The 20629-nt window shown below is 46.2% G+C and overlaps 1 long non-coding RNA gene across 1 annotated transcript; it reads left to right on the top strand.

Moving 5' to 3' along the window:
- The first annotated feature begins 15565 nt into the window (after nt 1-15565).
- LOC105526912 lies at nt 15566-16960 on the top strand. Its single transcript, XR_001004164.1, has 2 exons — nt 15566-15633; nt 16591-16960. It is a non-coding gene; the product is annotated as an uncharacterized LOC105526912 (long non-coding RNA).
- Nucleotides 16961-20629: the final 3669 nt, after the last annotated feature.

Here is a 20629-nt window from a genome sequence, read left to right as displayed (position 1 = left end):
GAAGGCTGCTACCTGGAGGCTTCGTTTGCATCAAAAAACTCTGATCTCCACGACCTCTTATCATAACTCAGACATTCCTTTCTATAGATAATAACTCATTCAACCAATTGCCAATCAAAAAATTTTTAAATCTACCTATATGGAAGCCCCTCCCCTACCACTTTGAGTTATCCCACCTTTCTGGACTGAACCAATGTATATCTTAAATGTTTTGATTGATGTCTCGTGTCTCCCTAAAATGTATAAAGCAAAGCTACACCCCAACCATCATGGCCATATGTTTTCAGGGTCACCTGAGGGCTGTGTCATGGGCTATGGTCACTCATATTTAGCTCAGAATAAATCTCTTAAAATATTTTACAGGGCCAGGCACAGTGGCTCATGCCTGTAATCCCAGCACTTTGGGAGGCCAAGGTGGGCAGATCACCTGAGGTGAGGAGTTCGAGACCAGACTGGCCAACATGGTGAAACCCCATCTCTACTAAAAATACAAAAAACTTAGCTGGGTGTTGTGGTGCACACCTGTAATCCCAGCTACTTGGGAGGCTGAGGCACAAGAATTGCTTGAACCTGGGAGGCGGAGGTTGTGGTGATCCAAGATTGTACCACTGTAGTCCAGCCTGGGCAACAGAGCAAGACTCTGTCTCAAAACACATGTATATATTAGAGGGCTTGACTCTTTTCATCGACATGCTTGTTTCCGGGGCCCCTAGCATGTCCCCACGCTTGTTCCCAGGTCGCCCTAGCATGTCCCCACTTCCACCTGAAGGAAGGGAAAACAAGAAAGGGAGACCTTTATTGAAGGGCATGACCCGGAAATGGCACACAACTCTTCTGTTCACATACCATTCACCAGAACGTGCTCACATGACCACAGCTGCTGCAAGGAAGGCTGGGAAATTTAGTCTTTATTCCAGGCAACCATGGGCCACACTTAAACTCCTCTAACTATGAAAGGACTCATAGATTGGGGAGGCACCACTAGTTTCTCTGCCTTATATATTTACAACCCCAATAGTTGCTACCTCTGCTAGTGCAAGTACATTGTCACACGGTAGGAGGAAGCAGACCAAACTGTAGTCTTTCTGGAGACAGGTAAATTCAAAAAATGGGAGAAGGAGAGGATCTGAACCAAGTAAGTTCATTTTCTTCTCCAAACTTATAAATCTCATAGCGGGGGACAAAAGCCAAATGCCTTATTCCAACTTCAGATTTCTAACTGGAGCACGATTAATATTTTAGCTGAGACAAGTTTCCGTTGTATGGGACAGTCCCACCTATTACTGCAGGAGGTTTTGCCCAATAAGTGTCACTACTGTTTCATCCTCAGGCATTGTGACAACCAAACTGTAGGAAGATGGGCTGGGCACAGTGGCTCATGCCTATAATCCCAGTGCTTTGGGAGGCTGAGGTGGGAGGATTACTTGAGGCCCCGAGTTCAAAACCAGCCTGAGCAACAAAACGAGATCCCATCTCTACCAAATAAATAAATAAATAATAAATAAATAAATAAATAAATAAAATTGTTCGAAGATATTTCCAAAACCTCCAGGAGGGGCAGGGGATGCCTTCAACTGGGAATGATAGGGGCATTTGTAATCACACCAGACCAATCTGATTCAACTTTTATGTAACAAAATTGTGAGTTGTTTTTCAGTTGTCATGGACTCCCAGATTGAAGGTCCATAACTTAAGCATGCCCAGGTGAACCAAATGTGTAACCTTGAGTGGAACCTAAGTACTCGGACTGAGAAGTGAGGATTGAATTAAGAAGTGGACACTGGATGGCAGGATCCAGGATCCAATCACATCGAGCCCTGGCATCACCCCAGGGCAGGGTCCAATCAAATCATGCCTCCCCACATCACCTCATTACAAGATCCAATCAGATCATGCCTCCTTGCAAATAATTACGAATGTAGTACGAGAAACACTGAGGTTTGGGAAATGTTCACAATAAGACAAGATCCAGTTAGATCATGCTCATTACCCTTGGGACTATAAAACCTGTCCCAACCCCTAGCTCAAGGAGACATATTTGAGCCTGACTTCTGTCTCCTTGCTTAACAGCCTTGCAATACACTTTTCTCTCTACAAAATCCAAGGTTGGCTGGGTACTGTGGCTCATGCCTGTAATCCCAGCACTTTGGGAGACCAAGGCGGGCGGATCACGAAGTCAGGAGATCAAGACCATCCTTGCTAACACGGTGAAACCCCCGTCCCTACTAAAAATACAAAAAATTCCCCGGGCGTGGTGGTGGGTGTCTGTAGTCCCAGCTACTCCAGAGGCTGAGGCAGGGGAATGGCATGAACCCGGGAGGCGGAGCTTGCAGTGAACCAAGATCGTCCCCACTGCACTCCAGCCTGGGGGACAGACTCAGACTCCATAAAAAAAAAAAAAAAAAAAATCCCAAGGCTTTGGTGTGTGGCTTTCCATTGTGTACAGGCAAACAGACCCAGCTTAGGTCGGTGACACATCCTTCTCACAGAGATGTGAGAAATGCAGGATTCCCTCACACAGGGCAGGAGGAATGATGACTGATGGTCTAGGGACTCAAGCAGCGGGAGAACAGGTCTTGACCTTGAATGTCAGTAAATTCATTGTCTGAGGATGGGAGGAAGGAAGTGAGGCTGGCTCCTCACAAGTTCATGGGTGGGGGCAGGAAATAAAATGTGTTCAGACTCAACGAGTGAAATTTAACCAGAGGAAGCCGAGCTGGTTCTCGGGTATAATTATGAGAGTGATCTAGGGTTTGTATATGGCAGTAAAGGCTGGAATGACTGCTGAGAAAATTGGAACCAGGAACTGACCAAGGAGATAGAAACGGATTTCCAGAGGTTGCTGAGGGTCTGTTTGAAGCTGGGCGCATGGATTTGTGGAATATGATGAGGTTTTTTTTTTTTTTAGATAACCCGATCAATCTTTTATTTTTTAATTTATAGTACCCCCTCTTTTTTTTGCCTTTGTTAAATGCCCAGACATGCCGCAGTACCAAGCATTATCAATACCAAGTCACATTCCTTTCCTTATTAAAAAAATAATAATAACTTTCTAACTTATTACAAACACCCCTTCCCCTTTCCTCTCCACTTTCTTTTACGTGCCCACCTTATCTAAAAAAACACAAATGTTTAGCCAACCAAAATTAGTTTAAATTGTACAACCCAACCCCAGCCAATGGGGAAAGGGTACAGGAGCAAGACTTACATCAAAAATAGACTCTCGTGCCCCTTTGCTCAGGTATGTTCACATGGCAACTGGCCAAAGAGACACCCCTCTGCACAAAAATAAAATTGCTTTGCTAAAAATCCTTTGGTCAAGCGTTCAATTTCCTTAAAATTTTAAACGTTATTCGTAACAGATTCCAAGTGGTTCCAGGATGGAAGGACAAGTTCAACCTGTCTGTTCCTTCAACCTGGAATGCTCCTCCCCACAGCCCCACACTCTCACCCAACACCAACCTCTCTTCACCTATCACAGAGCCAAACTCAGGATCTCAGGTCCAAATCCCTAAGTCCAAATCCTGGTTCTGCCACTTACGTGCACGTGACCTTGGACAATTCGTTTAACCTCCATGAATCTCTGTTTCCTCATGTAAAAACATGGAAGCAATTTCTACCAGCTAGGGATGTTAGGAGACACAAATGACTTTAAAAGGTTGTTGCACTGGGTCGGGCGCGGTGGCTCACGCCTGTAATCCCAGCACTTTGGGAGGCCGAGACGGGAGGATCACAAAGTCAGGAGATTGAGACCATCCTGGCTAACACGGTGAAACCCCATCTCTACTAAAAATACAAAAAAATTAGGCTGGTGTAGTGGCGGGCACCTGTAGTCCCAGCTACTCGGGAGGCTGAGGCAGGAGAATGGCATGAACCCAGGAGGCGGAACTTGCAGTGAGCCAAGATCGCGCCACCACACTCCAGCCTGGGCGACTGAGCAAGACTCTGTCTCAAAAAAAAAAAGGTTGTTGCACTTAAGACCACAGGCTCCAGAGCCTGATTCCTGGGTCTGCCCAGCGATTCAGCAGCTTTGTGGCCTGGATAAGTCACTTAACCTCTCTGTGCCTCTGTTTCCTCTTCTGCAATAGGAGAACAGCAGCACCTGCCTCATAGTGTTGTTGAAAGGATAAAAGAGCTAAATGATGTAAAGTGCGAAGTTACATAAACGAGTATATGTAAAGCTAACATATGCAAAGAGTAGGACTGGGCTCAGAGCCAAGTTCTCCATAAATACAGAGCAATTGTCATGACTATTTCCTCCCTCCGGGGCTCCTGTTCTTTTGGTGACACACCAAAAAATTCCACATGGTATGTGGACAGATATGTTTTATTTTCATTTTGTTACTGTCATCTACATTTAAATGTAATTAGCATATTCATAGATAATTTTGTGGATGTTATTGTTTAAAAAAAATGAGTGAATTTATTTTAGATGAGTCATTTTTTTTTTTTTTTTGAGATGGAGTCTCGCTGTGTTGCCCAGGCTGGAGTGCAGTGGCGCACTCACTGCAAGCTCCACCTCCCGGGTTCACGCCATTCTCCCGCCTCAGCCTCCGAGTAGCTGGGACTACAGGCGCCCGCCACCTCGCCCGGCTAGTTTTTTGTATTTTTAGTAGAGACGGGGTTTCACCGCGTTAACCAGGATGGTCTCGATCTCCTGACCTCGTGATCCACCCGCCTCGGCCTCCCAAAGTGCTGGGATTACAGGCTTGAGCCACCGCGCCCGGCCAGATGAGTCATTTTAAAGAAAAATATTGAGTAAAGAAAAGTGGGCCAGGCGCGGTGGCTCAAGCCTGTAATCCCAGCACTTTGGGAGGCCGAGACGGGAGGATCACGAGGTCAGGAGATCAAGACCATCCTGGCTAACACGGTGAAACCCCGTCTCTATTAAAAAATACAAAAAACTAGCCGGGCGAGGTGGTGGGCGCCTGTACTCCCAGCTACTCAGGAGGATGAGGCAGGAAGATGGCTTGAGCCGAGAGGTCAAGGCTGCAGTGAGCTGTGGTCACACCACTGCACTCCACCCTGGGCTACAGAAGGAGACACTGTCTCAAAAACAAAAGAGGAAAAAAAAAGTGTACGTGATGTGTGCATATGGAAAGAATTACCAATGTGGTATGAGAAACACTGAGGTTTGAGAAATGTTTGCAATAAACAAAGCGGGACATCAGTTAAAGCTATGAAAAAGATCTTATTCAGTAACCACTGGCAGTAGGGGAAAGAGCTGAGCTCCATTCAGATTCCTGCAGAGGTGGCTGGGTGTCTAGAAGGCAGAATGAGGGATGGGGAGAGAAGCGCACTGCAAAGAAAAATCATAAAAAGTTGGCTGGCTCATGCCTGTAATCCCAGCACTTTCAGAGGCCAAGGCAGGTGAATCACCTGAGGTTAGGAGTTCGAGACCAGACTGGCCAACATGGTGAAGCCCTGTCTCTACTAAAAACCCCAAAACTAGCTGGGCATGGTGGTGTGCACCTGTAATCCCAGCTACTCAGGAGGCTGAGGCAGGAGAATCTCTTGAACCTAGGAGGCAGAGGTTGCAGTGAGTCGAGATCATGTCACTGTACTCCAGCCTGGGCAACAGAGCAAGACTCCATCTAAAAAAAAAAAAAAATTGTACAGTGTCAGTGGGATTAGGCCAGCTGTGTCTGCTAGTTGGCAATTGTCATAGTTAGAGTTCTATCCTCCCACAGAGACTGGGAAACAGAGGTCCTCTCCTTCTGATGATTCTACTTCAAAGGAATGGCTTTCAGATCCTCCAGAAACACCCCTGAGTTGTAGGATATAGATACATATACACACACTTCTGAAAGAGGAAGGGTTCACAGTTGTAGGCCCTTTTTAGTAAATGTTCTGAAAAGGGAAATTAGGTGTATATTGCCAGATGTTGGCTCGGTCAGACAGTAAATTCTCCTGGCAAGGTAAAGCTTTCTCAGGTGGCATTTTAATGGGGGGCTGGAGGCATCCTAAGAACATGACCTTATTCTGCTAGACGCCCTGCTAAAGTTTGATCATCTCTTTCTTTCCTTTTTTTTTGTGTGTGTGTGTGTGTGTGTGTGTGTGTGTGTGTGACAGAGTCTCCTTCCATTACCCGGGCTGGAGCACAGTGGCTCAATAATAACTCACTGTGGCCTCGCACTCCTGAGCACAAGCAATCCTCCCACCTCAGCCTCCCAAGTAGCTAAGTAGCTCAGCCTCCCACAGGCGCATGCATGCCACCATGCCCAGCTAACTTTTTAGTTTTTGTAGAAATGGGGTCTCGTTATGTTTCCCAGGCTGGTCTCAAACACCTGGCCTCAAGCAATCCTCCCACCTCGGCCTCCCTACGGGCTGGGATTACAGGCATGAGCCACCACAACTGGCCTTGGTCATCTCTTAATGCAGAGGTTTGCATGGAGTTCTGCAGTTCTCAGAAACAGTGACCTGCTCAGTTCTCCTCCTCCCACAGGCGTCAGCTTCACCATCTCTTCCCCAGAGTCTTCCCTTATTCAGCCTGAATCTTAGCTAGAGTGAGAGTCAGATCCTTTTAAAGCTCTGTTTTTCATTTTTCCTTTCAATCAAAGTGCTTTTTTTTGTTTTGTGTTTTCTTTTTTGTTTTTTGTTTTTTTTATTTGTTTGTCTTTAGACCGAGTTTCACTCTTGTTGCCCAGGCTGGAGTGCAATGGCCCGATCTCGGCTCACTGCAACCTCTGCCTCCCAGGTTCAAGCGATTCTCCTGCCTCAGCCTCCCGAGTAGCTGGAATTACAGGCATACGCCACCACGCCCGGCTAATTTTGTATTTTTAGTAGAGATGAGGTTTTTCCATGTTGGTCAGTCTGGTCTCAAACTCTCGACCTCAGGTGATCTGCCTGCCTCGGCCTCCCAAAGTGCTGGGATTACAGGTGTGAGCCACCGCGCCTGGCCTCAATCAAAGTTCTTTTGGGATTTAAAGTGATCTCAAAACAAACTGACTTCAGGGGAAACAATGAGAATACACAGACCAGCATAGCACACAAGCTGAAGGATCAGCATGGATATCAGGCACAGCTGAATCTAGGTGTTTAAATGATGCCATTAGAAATCTCTCTTTCCGTGCACTGACTATGCTTTCATATGTGTTGGCCTCATTTTTAGGCAACCTCTCTACTCATGATAGAAAGATGGCCCCCAGCAGCTACACACTGAGATCTCTTCAGCTCAGCAAACCCAGAAGTAAGAAAAAATGCTTTTAGTCTGGGTGCAGTGTCTCATGTTTATAATCCCACCACTTTGGGAGACCAAGGCAAGTGGGTCATTGGAGGCCAGGAGTTCAAGACCAGCCTGGGCAACATAGTGAAAGACTGTCTCTACTAAAAATACAAAAAAATTAGCCGGGCATGGTGGCACATGCCTGTAATCCCAGCTAATCTGGAGGCTGAGGCATGAGAATCTCTTAAACCTGAGAGCTGGAGGTTGCAGTGAGCAGAGATCACGCCACTGCACTCCAACTTGAGCAACAGAGCAAGGCTCTGTCTCGAAATAAATAAATAAAATTTTAAAAACAGAAAAAAAGAAAAATTGCTTTATTCCCTAGAGTTCCAGAAAAATCCCTAAGAGACTGCTTCTCCTTGGCTTGTTCTGGGTGCCATGCCCAGCTCTCCAGAAATCACTGTTGTCAGGGGATGAAGTGCTCTGATTGGTCATTCCTGGGCCCCTCACCTCCCTGGAGCCATAAGGAGGTTGGTTTCCAAAAGAGAACTCCAGGTGCTGTTACCTGGATAAAAGAGAGTGCTGGCTTGGCAGAAACCCCAGATGGTTATTAATTGCATTGCAAATATTTACTTTTGGCCTACAGTGGTCTCCTGACCTAGCTAATCACTCCATCAGAGGACTTCAGACCACTGTAAAAGAGGCACTTTAGCAAATACTAATAAAGGAATAACTGCATCACCTGATGACAACTATTATTAGAGACTCGTGGGTGAACCTTAGCCCCTGGGTGGAACCTGAACCTCTCTGGGAGGGAAGAGCATGAGTTTCTGCGTCAGACAGATCTGAGTTCAAGTCTGAACACTCCCATTTCACTCACTTGCTCTTTATTTATTCACTAAAAAGAAAACATGTAAGCTGGGTAGGTGGTTCATGCCTGTAATCCCAGCACTCTGGGAGGCTGAGACGGGAGGATCACTTGAGCCCAGAAGTTCGAGACCAGCCTGGATAATATAGTGAGACTCTATCTCTACCAAAAAAAAAAAAAAAAAAATTTATTTGGCTGGGAATGGTAGCGTGAACCTGTAGTCCCAGCTACTCAGAAGACTGAGGCAGGATTATTGCTTGAATCCAGAAGGTTAAAGTTGCAGTGAGCTATGACTGTGTCACTGCACTCCAGCCTGGCTGATAGAGTGAGACCCCGTCTCAAAAACAAAAACATGTATTGAGGACCTGTTATGTGCAAGGCACTGTTCTAGTCACTAGGGACACAGCCACAAGCCAGACAACATCCCTGCCCTCCTGGATCTGACATTCAAGTTGGAGAGGTGGGACTAAGGAGGGAGAGACAGATAACACAAGTGGACAAAGAAATAAATCATCTAAGATAGCGGTCAATGATGTAAAGAAAACAAAACAGTGTGGCTTGCTAGCAAAGAGCTGGGGAACTGAGTTGCGGCAGGCATTAAGAAAAGCCTTTTTTGCCGGGCGCGGTGGCTCATGCCTGTAATCCCAACACTTTGGGAGGCCAAGGCGGGTGGATCACGAGGTCAGGAGATCGAGACCATCCTGGCTAACATGGTGAAACCCCATCTCTACTAAAAATACAAAAAATTAGCCGAGCGTGGTGGCGGGCACCTGTTGTCCCAGCTACTTGGGAGGCTGAGGCAGGAGAATGGCGTGAACCCAGGAGGCAGAGCTGGCAGTGAGCTGAGATCATGCCACTGCACTTCAGCCTGGGGCACAGAGCGAGACTCTGTCTCAAAAAAAAAAAAAAAAAAAAAAAAAAAGGCCTTTTTGAGAGGGTGATATGTGTGAATTAAGCCAAAATAATAAGATACAGTCAGCTTTGAGATTACATGAGTAAGGTTCTAAGGAGAGGGAACGGCTTGTGCAAAGGCCCTGAGTTGGTGCCTCCAAAAACTGGCAGAAAGCCCCTGTGAACGACTGTGTGACAGTAGGTGAGTTACTCAGCCCCTGTGCATCATGGGAAAATGGAGATGCCCATATCGACCCCTCGAGGTTGGTATGAGGATTCAATTAGGCAACCCTGTTACAGGGTTGATGCTGTGTCTGGCATGTAGTAGGTGTTCAATAAACACCAGCTATTAGTTTGAGCACGATAATTATTATTCGAGGAGGAAAGAATGGACCCGGGGAGTGAGAAGGGTGAGGAAAAAGGAGCTAGTGTAGCTTATCCTTCTAGAATCTAAAATTCAGGATATAGTCTGAGCGAGGTCCTGATAATGGGATTCTAAATGTGCCTCCAGGACATCCTAGACACCAAATTATAATTAGCATTGACTTCATAGTGACTACCATTCGTTGAGCGCCTACTATGTGGCAAGGCACTACTCCAAGTGCCTTGTGTCCATGGCCCTGTCTGACTCTGGGGCAGGCACTATTATTAACGCCTCCATTTTACAGAGGAGAAAAGCTGTGGTTCAGAGTCCAGGGGAGAAGCCAGGAGGCCAGCAGAAAGCCCCGTCACCTCCTACCAGGCTGACCTTTGGCCATTCCTTACCTTTGACGTGAGTGATAGGAGCGGGCGATTCTGCTTCTCCCTCCATCTCCCGGTGGGGACTGTAGGGTGAGAGAATGAGAGCAAAGCCTCAGAGCCCCCTCCCCAGGGACCCTGTCCCAGCCTGGTCCCTACCCACCACCACCACTGACCTGATACTAGAGAAGGATGCAGCTGGAGGTGACTTCCGACCCAACTCGGTAAGTCATGTGGGGAAGTGGCCAGGGTAGGGCATGGTCATCGTGGGCAGGGTCCTGCAGGGTGGGGCCAGGGCTGCAGATGTGACTGTAAAAGTCTATGAAGACCCCACATGTGATGAGAAGACCTTCTCTGCACAGTCCTTGGACAGAATACAAGATGAGGAGTCCTCTGGACATCAGCTCCGGCCACACCCCTGCCTGGAGGAAGCTGCTTTTAACAGGTGCGTTGGAGACAGCGGCTTCACCATGGGCCAGGGACAAGGAGGAGAGAGTCTCCTTACAAATCCAAGTCGCCCCACTCAGAGCTTCCACCCTGTCAGTTTGGGGCCCATGCAGCTCAGGCACCCAACTCATGAGAACTCTTGAATGCCACTCTGCCACAAAAGATGACCCTATTGGCTTCTTTTAGGAAGAAGGGAAGTGAGGTGCAAAGAGGGGACCAGGTCACCTACCCAAGATGGCAGGGCTAGCAAGGGGCAGGATCAGACTTTGAGACCCCAGCCCAGCCCCCTTCCACCAGAATGCCCTGTCTCACCCCAGCAATCCGCAACCTAGTAATAATAAATATTATTACTTAAGTAAGGTGGGTAGATCTCTTGAGGCTAGGAGTTTGAGAATAGCCTGGCTAACATGGTAAAACCCCATCTCTACTAAAAATACAAAAATTAGCAAGGCGTGGTGGTGCACACCTGCAATCCCAGCTACCTGGGAGGCTGAGGCAGGAGAATCGTGCCAAGACCAGCTCGGTCGGGGAGACCCTAACCCAGCAGTGCTAGAGGAATTAAAGACACAGAAATATAGAGGTGTGAAGTGGGAAATCAGGGGTCTCACAGCCTTCAGAGCTGAGAGTCTTGAACAGAGATTTACCCACGTATTTATTAACAGCAAGCCAGTCATTAGCACTGTTTCTACAGATGTTAGATTAACTAAAAGTATTCCTTATGGGAAACAAAGGGATGGGCTGAAATAAAGGGATGGATGTGGCTAGTTTTCAGCAGCAGGAGCATGTCCTTAAGGCACAGCTCGCTCATGCTGTTGTTTGTGGTTTAAGACTGCCTTTAAGCAGTTTTCCGCCCTGGGTGGGCCAGGTGTTCCTTGGCCTCATTCTGGTAAACCCACAACCTTCCAGCTTGGGCGTCATGGCCATCATGAACAGTCACAGTGCTGCAGAGATATTGTTTATGGCCAGTTTTGGGGCCAGTTTATGGCCAGATTTTGGGGAGGCCTGTTCCCAACATGTCCCTCTTATTTGATTTGCAAAGTGATATATAGCAAAGGCAGCTTTGTCACGGTGAGCTACTTCTCACAGGCGTCAGGATCTGCATCTGCAGACTATACAAAGACAAACAACACAGATTAAAGGCACAGTGATCATTGAAATCACAGAGCTTCCAAGTGTTTTCATCCATTTTAATGGGTTACTAGCTGCTAATCTGTCTGCAGCAACTTCAATCATTCCACTTTCTGGCAATAAGGTCAGGTGTGCTTGAGATGCTTTAAATATTTGTTCTTTTAATTTTGCAATATCCAAAGACAGCTTTGTAGTGTGTCCTTCTAGATGCCTTTTTATTCTTTCCCAAATTTTGATCTTATGAAGAGCTATTAATAGTTTCTGCAAATCCTTCTGTTAAGCTCCTAGAGCGGGTCATATCATTTGAGGTTGAGGTGCCACTATACCGCCATGGTTTCAGATAATAGGAACTCTTGCTGTACTTCTTGCCATTTTTACCATCTGACCATTTTGTTCAGACCAGCTGAACATAGTGTGGCCGTGGCACGCAGACTGAGAGGTGCAATTTAAGCTAAACATCCCCTTAGGGGACCAATTAATAATGATTCCATAGGAGTCGTTGTGCAGCACCTCTGCCTGTTCTGCAATGCAATCTTCCTAAACAAGTGTGTTCATTTTTTCTGACAGGTTCAATTTTGTTTACAAATAGGTTTTTGAGGGTGGTATGCCTCAATTATAGGAGCAGATTTATTATGGTAAACACTGAGATCAGAAAGCAGGTGTAACTGTGTCATAGAGTGATTACATCCAGGCATTATTGCCAGCCAAGATTGATAAATATGCCTAATAAGTATAATGTTCTCTGTGTCAGCCCTTCTTTAAGGAATACTCACGGCAATGGTGATCACCAGTATCATAGCTACCATTACTCATTGTGACTCGTTGTCCCACTTTCCTCAGGTTTTCTTCCACCATCTGTGACAGCTTCTTGATCTGTCCCCAGGTGGGTGGCTGTGTTTGATGGGTGTTGCTCATGACAGTTGGGGTCCTTCTCAGTGTCAGCCTCGACATGGCTGCAACCGGGGGGTCCTTGGGATCCTCCCAGAATCTCTTCCTCGGCATCTGGCTCATGATAAGGTTTCAGGTGTCTTGATGGTATCCAAATCGGCTGTTCATTTTGACCTGGAGAAACACAAGCATAACTTCTACCCCAATTTATTATTTTACCTATTTCCCAAATTTTTGTTATCAGATCTCTCCACCAAACCAATTGTTCTGCTTCTATTTTTGCAGCTGGTTTCTGTAGATGCTGTTCAGCTGCTGATAACATCTGGCCTTTGGGCAGGCTCAAAAAATTTATAGTTGATAATGCTAGATTCAGTTGTATATAGGCTGTCCTGTAATCCCTGTTTCTCCCTCTTTTTGTTTTTGTCATCAGTTGTTCATCTGTATGAAATCATAACTGAGCATTTTCAATTAACTGTGTGGAATGAACCACGTATAAAGAATCAGAAATCACATTAATAGGCATATGAAAAGCAGTCAATACCTCAATTACAGTTACAAGCTCCACTTTCTAAGCTGAAGTATAGGGCGTCTGGAAAACTTTACTTTTCTAGCCAAAATAAGAAGGTTTACCATTACTAGACCCATCTGTAAAACAATGAAAACACTTAGCAGGCTGCAGGTTGTTTACTGTAGGAATTGTTTTTTTTTGCTTTGTTTTGTTTTGTTTTGTTTTGAGACGGAGTCTCACTCTGTCGCCCAGGCTGGAGTGCAATGGCCGGATCTCAGCTCACTGCAAGCTCCGCCTCCTGGGTTTACGCCATTCTCCTGCCTCAGCCTCCCGAGTATCTGGGACTACAGGCATCCGCCACCTCGCCCGGCTAGCTTTTTGTGTTCTTTAGTAGAGACGGGGTTTCACCATGTTAGCCAGGATGGTCTCGATCTCCTGACCTCGTGATCCACCTGTCTTGGCCTCCCAAAGTGCTGGGATTACAGGCTTCAGCCACCGCGCCCGGCCTACTGTAGGAATTGTAAATGCAAACCGTTCACAGTCTTGCTCAGCTAAGGGGATAGTAAAAAAACAGTCTTTTAAATCTATAACTATTAAAGGCCAATTTTAAGTCCTCTAAAGCCTCCAGTTTCTCTTCACTCAGCGGCCATTGTTCTATCTAAATTGGCTTATCTGTTAACCATTTTAAAGGTATAGGTTCTGGAAGCTTAACAATGACCACCATCAAAAATGATATTCTAATATTTGGTGGGAACTTTGTCTTTCCACTTGAAGTGGTTCTTTCAAACCTTGCAAGTTTTTTTCTAGCCCCATACTAGGGACATCCCCCATTTCATGCACCATATGTTGATTTTGAGGGATATGTAATTGTTCTGGAATTAGAACTTGTGCTCCCCATTGTTGTAACAAATCTCTCCCCCATAAATGTATAGGTACAGAAGTTATAATTGGTTGAATAGTCCCAAGGTGTCCATTGGGCCCTTCACAATGCAAAATACAGCTACTTTGATATACTTCAGGGGCTTTACCAACTCCAGCTATGTTAAATTGAGTGGGTTCAATTGGCCATGCAGACAGCCAGAGCTGTAGAGAAATGATTGAAATGTCTGCTCCTGTATCTGCCAAACCTTACAATTTCTTGCCCTGAATAGTTATTTCACAGGTAGGACGTTTTTCAGTAATTTGATTTACCCAATAAGCTGCTTTGCTTTGTTTATTTGTGCTTCCAAATCCTCCTGTTGGTTTCATTTCACTTTTCCCCATTCCCACATACGGCGCAATCAGGAGCTGTGCTATGCGCTCTCCTGGCTCCGCTTTCCAGGGAACAGAAGTAGATATAACAATTTGAATTTCCCCATTGTAATCTGAATCAATGACTCCTGTATGTATTTGTATCCCTTTTAAACTTAAAATAGACCTTCCTAAAAGTAATCCTATCATCCCTGCTGGCAAGGGTCCAGATTCCTGTTGGGACCTTTTGTGGGGGTTCCCCAGGCAGAAGGCTCACAGCTTTTGTGCAGCATAAATCTACTGCGGCACTACCTGCTGTGGCAGGGGACAGACATTGTACAGGGGTGAGGGAATGGCCTGAGCTGGAAATGCCCCAGTTTGGAACAGGGCCCAGGACGGGCCCCTCATGGTGTTTCCCGAAATCGGGTTCCCATTTTTATCAAACTTAGTGTGACATTGATTAGCCTAATGCTTTTCTTTTTTACATTTTGGACATGTTTCCGGATCAGCAGTTTTCTTTTTTCCCCTATCTAGTGGCCTGACTCGCTGATTATTTCTACATTTTTTTTTAGCATTAATAGCTTGTTTAAATTATTTGAGTAATTTAAAAGGAAAAGGCTCAAATGTAGCTATAATATTTCCCTGTTGGTCTGGGGGGTGTATTCTAACAGGGAACTGCCAAGTCTCTAAATCCCTTTCTCTTCTAGCTTGCTGGATTCCTGCCTAAACAGAACTGACAGCAGTCGCTCGAGACGCTGCTCGAACAGTCACTGGGGCAACTACTTTTCACCCAGTGTCCTCCGGAAAAGAAAGATCCGGAGGGTCAGGCCACTGTTTATGGGCAGTTTTGGGGCCAGTTTATGGCCAGATTTTGGGGGGCCTTTTACCAACAGAATCGCTTGAACCTGGGAGGCGGCGGTTACAGTGAGCTGAAATAGTGCCACGGCACTCCAGCCTGGGCAACAGAGTCCGCACCTGTATCTACCAAACCTTTCCATTTCTTTCCCTGAATAGTCATTTCACAAGTAAGACGTTTATCAGTAATTTGCTTTATGCAATAAGCTGCTTTGCCTTGTTTATTTGTGCTTCCAAATCCTCCAAAAAAAAAAAAAAAGAAAAAAGGAATAAAAAACCCAGGAATATGATTATACTTTCCTCCAAAGACAGGAGTGAGGATTAAGTAAAATGGTGGGAGTCATGAGCTGTGAACAGTGCCTGGAATGTGATGAGCCTTCAATAAACCTCAGCCATGTGATGATGATGATTGTATTAGTTTGCTCCAGCTGCTGTAACAAAATGCCACAGACTGGGGGGCTTAAACAACAAAAATTTATTTTCTCACAGTTCTGGAGGCTGGAAGTCCAAGATCAAGGTGGCAGCCAATTTTATGTCCCATAGCGACTCTTTCCATGGCTTGCAGAAGGCCACCTTCTCGCTGTGTCCTCATGTGACCTTTTCTCTATGCTCATCCCTGGTGTCTCTTCCTCTTCTTATAGGGACACCAGTCTTATTGGATCAGGACCCCACTCTTATGATCTCATTTAACCTTATTGTGTCTGAAGAATCTATCTCCAAATATAGTCACATTGGAGTGTTAGGAGTACATATTAATTTGGGGAGCAAATAATAATTCAGTTGATGATTCTCATTCTCTCTCTCTTTGTCTATCTGTCTCTCTCTCTCTCTCTCTCTCTCTCCATTACAGGACTGACAGGCAGAGAACAGGAATATGCAGCTGAAATGTGGGCAACTCTCCTGTCAGCTGAAGAGGTAATACCAGGAAGGGTGTGAAGGAAATCCTAGGTTTGGGAACAGAATGAGGTTCCTGGGTAGAGATTCCATTTGTGACTTCCTCCCTCCTGGTTCCCTGGTCATTTGTCTGTGAGATGTTCCCCTCCTATGGAGAGCTCCAGGAGCTGTTTTTCTCTCCTTTTGCCAACTGCCAGCACCCCATCTGCCCAGCTCATCAAATTCCTGGAAGCCACCTAAACAAGCAGTCTATATTTCATAAACCTCTTGGGCTCCATGCAAAAGAAACTCACTGAAGTAGCTCAGGAAAAACTAAAATGAACAGTTTCATATAAGGATCTATGAAATTTTTCAGCAATCCATAGGTGTGACAGTCAGTGTTTGCTTTGTAACAAACTACCTCCCCAAAATTCAGTGGCTTGAAACAACAATCATTTATTTAGCTTGCAATTTCATGGGTCATCCATTTGGGCTGGGCTCAGCTGGATAGTTCTTCTGGTCTCTGCAGGGCTCGCTCCTGCATCTGGGGTCAGTTGGCAGATTGCCCAGGGGCTGTGTGGACTAACATAACCTCATAGCTGGGACAACTGGCCTCTCCTTCATGTTGTCTCTCATCCTCCAGCAGGGTGACACAAGCTTGTTCACATGGCAGAGAAAAGATTCCAAGAGTAAGAGTGGAAACTGCAAGGCTCCTTAAGTCTCAAGTCAAAGTGAACATGCCATCACTTCTGCCACAGAAAGGACTTCATTGGCCAAAGTCACATGACTGGCCAAATTCAAGGGATGGGGAAGTTGACTCCACCTCTTACTAGGAAGGGAAAAATCTGTGGCCATTTTTGCAATCTACCAAGAAATGTGGACGTACACACAGCTCTCTCTGCCAGCCTCCCCCACCCACACACTTCACCGCCACCCCAAGTCCTTACAATTCCTTTCCTCCTGCACGTGGAATTCACAGTTCTCTGTCTCTCTCTGCAGATGGGCACTCTGTACTTCTCTATCCACGTGGGAAAAGATCCCATCCCGCAGCTCCCAAGTCTACAACATCCAACATCCCTGTTCAAGGGAACAACCCAACTTAACCAGACTCCCTTTGCCCTGTTTCTGAAACACCTGAAGAAAGCATCTGATGGGTTGACTCGGTGCCATCCTTGGTCCCATTGCTGTGACACGTTGTGCAAGCAAAGCATCAGAGGCTCATCCCTGTCTGTGGGAGCTCATTGCTCAGAAAACAGGGGGGAAGTTTTACCTTGGAAATTGGTCAGACCCCAAAATATGTCTTTTACACATGTTGCTTTTTTCTCTCTCTTTTTCAAAGAGAACCAAAAACTAAATAAAAACACCACCACTTCTGAGTGGTTTCTCATGAAGCCTCTCTTCCTAAGAGTGGGAGAGGCATGTTTGCAAATAAGATCAACCTTTGAGCTTTGCACTGTTTGAGTTTAATACCTCTCCATAAGAGGATCCAGACAGATGGCAGGCACAGGGCACACAAATATGGCTGAAACTCCTCTGGGGGATATATCTCACATTTGAGGAACATTCGGTGCTTCTGTGACCAACGCAGAACCACCTAACATGGCATCTGCTTAGCAATAATAGTGGCAGAACTCAGTCCAAGTCCAGAACTTATCAAGTCTTGTCTGTTGAGGGCTATCCATGTGCCAGCCACTGACTATTTACCTTACATGATTAATGTGTCATAGCAGGCCAGGCACAATGGCTCACACCTGTAATTCTAGCACTTTGGGAGGCCGAGGCGGGTGGATCACCTGAGGTCAGGAGTTCAAGACCAGCCTGGCCAACATGGTGAAGTCTTGTCTGCTAAAAATACAAAAAACTTAGCCAGACGTGGTGGTGCGTGCCTGTAATCCCAGCTACTTGGGAGGCTGAGGCATGAGAATCACTTGAACGCAGGAGGAAGAGGTTGCAGTGAACCAAGATTGTGCCACTGCACTTCAACCTGGGCACCAGAGCGAGACTTGGCCAAAAATAAAAAAAGCTTAAAAATTGTTTAAACAGCAGCCAGGTGTCCATAGTGATATTTGTCAGGCATTGTACCAAAGAGCTTTAATGCATTATTCTTAGACAATACTCCCACCTCAGCCTGCCAAAGTGCTGAGATTTCAGGTCTGAGCCACTGTGCCACGCTATGCCATTTTTCAGATGAAGAATCATAAGCCCCAGGAGATATCAATAATAATTGCTGCCATTTGTTGAGCAGCTAAATAAATAACTTTTTAAACCATGTAATTTCTTTCTTTCTTTTTTTTTTTTGAGACAGGGTCTCACTCTCTCGCCCAGACTGGAATGCAGTGGCACAACCTTGGCTCACCGCAACCTCCACCTCAAGTGATTCGGCTTCCCAAGTAGCTGGGATTCCAGGTGCGTGCCACTACCACCCAGCTAATTTTTGTGTTTTTAGTACAGATGGGGTTTCGCCATGTTGGCCAGGCTGGTCTTGAACTCCTGACCTCAAATGTGTGGGGGAAAGAAAGAGATCAGACTGTTACTGTGTCTATGTAGAAAAAGGAAGACATAAGAAACTCCATTTTGATCTGTACTAAGAAAACTTCTTCCGCCTTGAGATGCTGTTAATCTGTAACCCTAGCCCCAACCCTGTGCTCGCAGAAACATGTGCTGTATTGACTCAAGGTTTAATGGATTTAGGACTGTGCAGGATGTGCTTTGTAAAAATGTGTTTGCAGGGAGCATGCTTGGTAAAAGCCGCCACCATTCTCCAGTCTCGAGTACCCAGGGACACAATGCACTGTGGAAGGCTGCAGGGACCTCTGCCCAAGAAAGCCTGGGTATTGCCCAAGGTTTCCCCCCACTGAGACAGCCTGAGATATGGCCTTGTGGGAAGAGAAAGACCTGACCGTCCCCCAGCCCGACACCCGTAAAGGGTTTGTGCTAAGGAGGATTAGTGAAAGAGGAAGGCCTCTTTTCAGTTGAGATAAGAGGAAGGCATCTGTCTCCTACTTGTCCCTGGGAATAGACTATCTCGATGTAAAACCCGATCGTACATTCTATTTACTGAGATAGGAGAAAACCATCTTATGACTGGAGGTGAGGCATGCTGGCAGCAATACTGCTCTTTACTGCACTGAGATGTTTGTGTAAAGTCAAACATAAATCTGGCCTACATGCACACCCAGGCACAGCACCTTTCCTTAAACTTATTTATGACACAGAGTCCTTTGCTCACATGCTTTCCCGCTGACCCCCTCCCCACCATTACCCTATAGTCCTGCCACATGCCCCTCGCCAAGATAGTAGGGAAAGTGATCAATAAATACTGAGGAAACTCAGAGACCAGTGCCGGTGCAGGTCCTCACTTGCTGAGCGCCAGTCCCCTGGGCCCACTTTTCTTCCTCTATACTTTGTCTCTGTGCCTTCTTTCTCTTCTCAGTCTCTCGTCTCCACCTTGGGAGAAATACCCACAGGGGTGGAGGGGCAGGCCCCCTTCAAAATGATCACCCACCTCAGCCTCCCAAAGTGCTGGGATTACAGGCATGAGCCACCACGCCCAGCCACATATAACTTGTTTCTAAATAACTTATTTAACTAACACCACATGTTTTCACGAGCCCGTATTTTGTGGATGAGAAAAAAGAGGCAAGAGAAGCGATACTGTTTGCTTAGGATTCCCAGTTACCAATTGGTGGAAGCAGAATTTGAACCAAGGGAGTCTCTGGAGCCCTCGTTCCCCATCTCCTCTTCTTGCTCTCCTTGTCTTTCTCTCTTTCTCCCCCTGCTCCCAGGCCTCCTACATCACACCCTTCTGGACAAAGCTTCACATCTGACATTTTCTTTTTTGGGGTGGACAGAGTCTCACTCTGTACAGTGGCGCAATCATGGCTCACTGCAGTCTCAAACTCCTGGGCTCGAGGGATCCTCCAGCCTCAGCCTCCCAAGTAGCTGGGACTATGGGCATGTGCCACCACGCCTGGCTAATTTTTTTAATTTTTTGTAGAGATACAGGGGGTGGGGGCATATCTGAAATTTTTAAACCTTCCCCGACTGCCATGAGCATTTCTGGGAAGAAGCCACTTCACGCCCTTACTTTGCTGGCATGGGTGCTGGACAGCAATTTGGCAATATCCTCTAGGCCACAAATGTGCATGCCCTTTGGCCCAGGAAATCAGCTTCTGGGAATAAATATGACAGATACTGTCACATACATGGGAAATGCCATGGACATGATGACCCAGGGAAGCACAGTTTGCAAGTATAAAAGGGCTGGAAACACCCAAAAAAGCCCATCCCCTGAAGACAGTTTCAAAAATGATGGTGCATTCATGTAATGGAATACTACACAATTACTACACATTTGTGAATGAATGAATGAATGAATGAATGAATGAGGTAGCTCGATATATCTGCCTATGGGAAAATAATCAAGATATGTTGCTAAGTGAAAAACAGAAAGAGAACAATACCACCATTTTATTTTTTAATGGGAGAGGGAAGAATAAGGAAATGGATTCATATTTGCTTAATTACACAAGCTTCTTTTTTTTTTTGAGACAGAGTCTCGCTCTATCGCCCAGGCTGGAGTGCAGTGGCCGGATCTCAGCTCACTGCAAGCTCCGCCTCCCGGGTTTACGCCATTCTCCTGCCCCAGCCTCCCGAGTAGCTGGGACTACAGACGCCCGCCACCTCGCCCGGCTAGTTTTTTGTATTTTTTAGTAGAGACAGGGTTTCACGGTGTTAGCCAGGATGGTCTCGATCTCCTGACCTTGTGATCCACGCGTCTCGGCCTCCCAAAGTGCTGGGATTACAGGCTTGAGCCACCGTGCCCGGCCCACAAGCTTCTTGATGATCCTTTTGGATCCAGAAGTTTGAAAACCACAGCATCAAGAGGATGCCCATTGGGCGTTGTGGCCCACGCCTGTAATCTCAGTATTTCAGGAGGCTGAGGCGGGTGGATCACCTAAGCTCAGGAGTTCGAGACCAGCCTGGCCAACATGGTGAAACTCCGTCTCTACTAAAAAACACAAAAAAATTAGCTGGT

Source organism: Colobus angolensis, unplaced genomic scaffold, assembly GCF_000951035.1.
Source record: "Colobus angolensis palliatus isolate OR3802 unplaced genomic scaffold, Cang.pa_1.0 Scaffold60, whole genome shotgun sequence".
Lineage (NCBI taxonomy): Eukaryota > Metazoa > Chordata > Mammalia > Primates > Cercopithecidae > Colobus > Colobus angolensis.
This window is presented reverse-complemented; position numbering and strand designations above follow the sequence as displayed.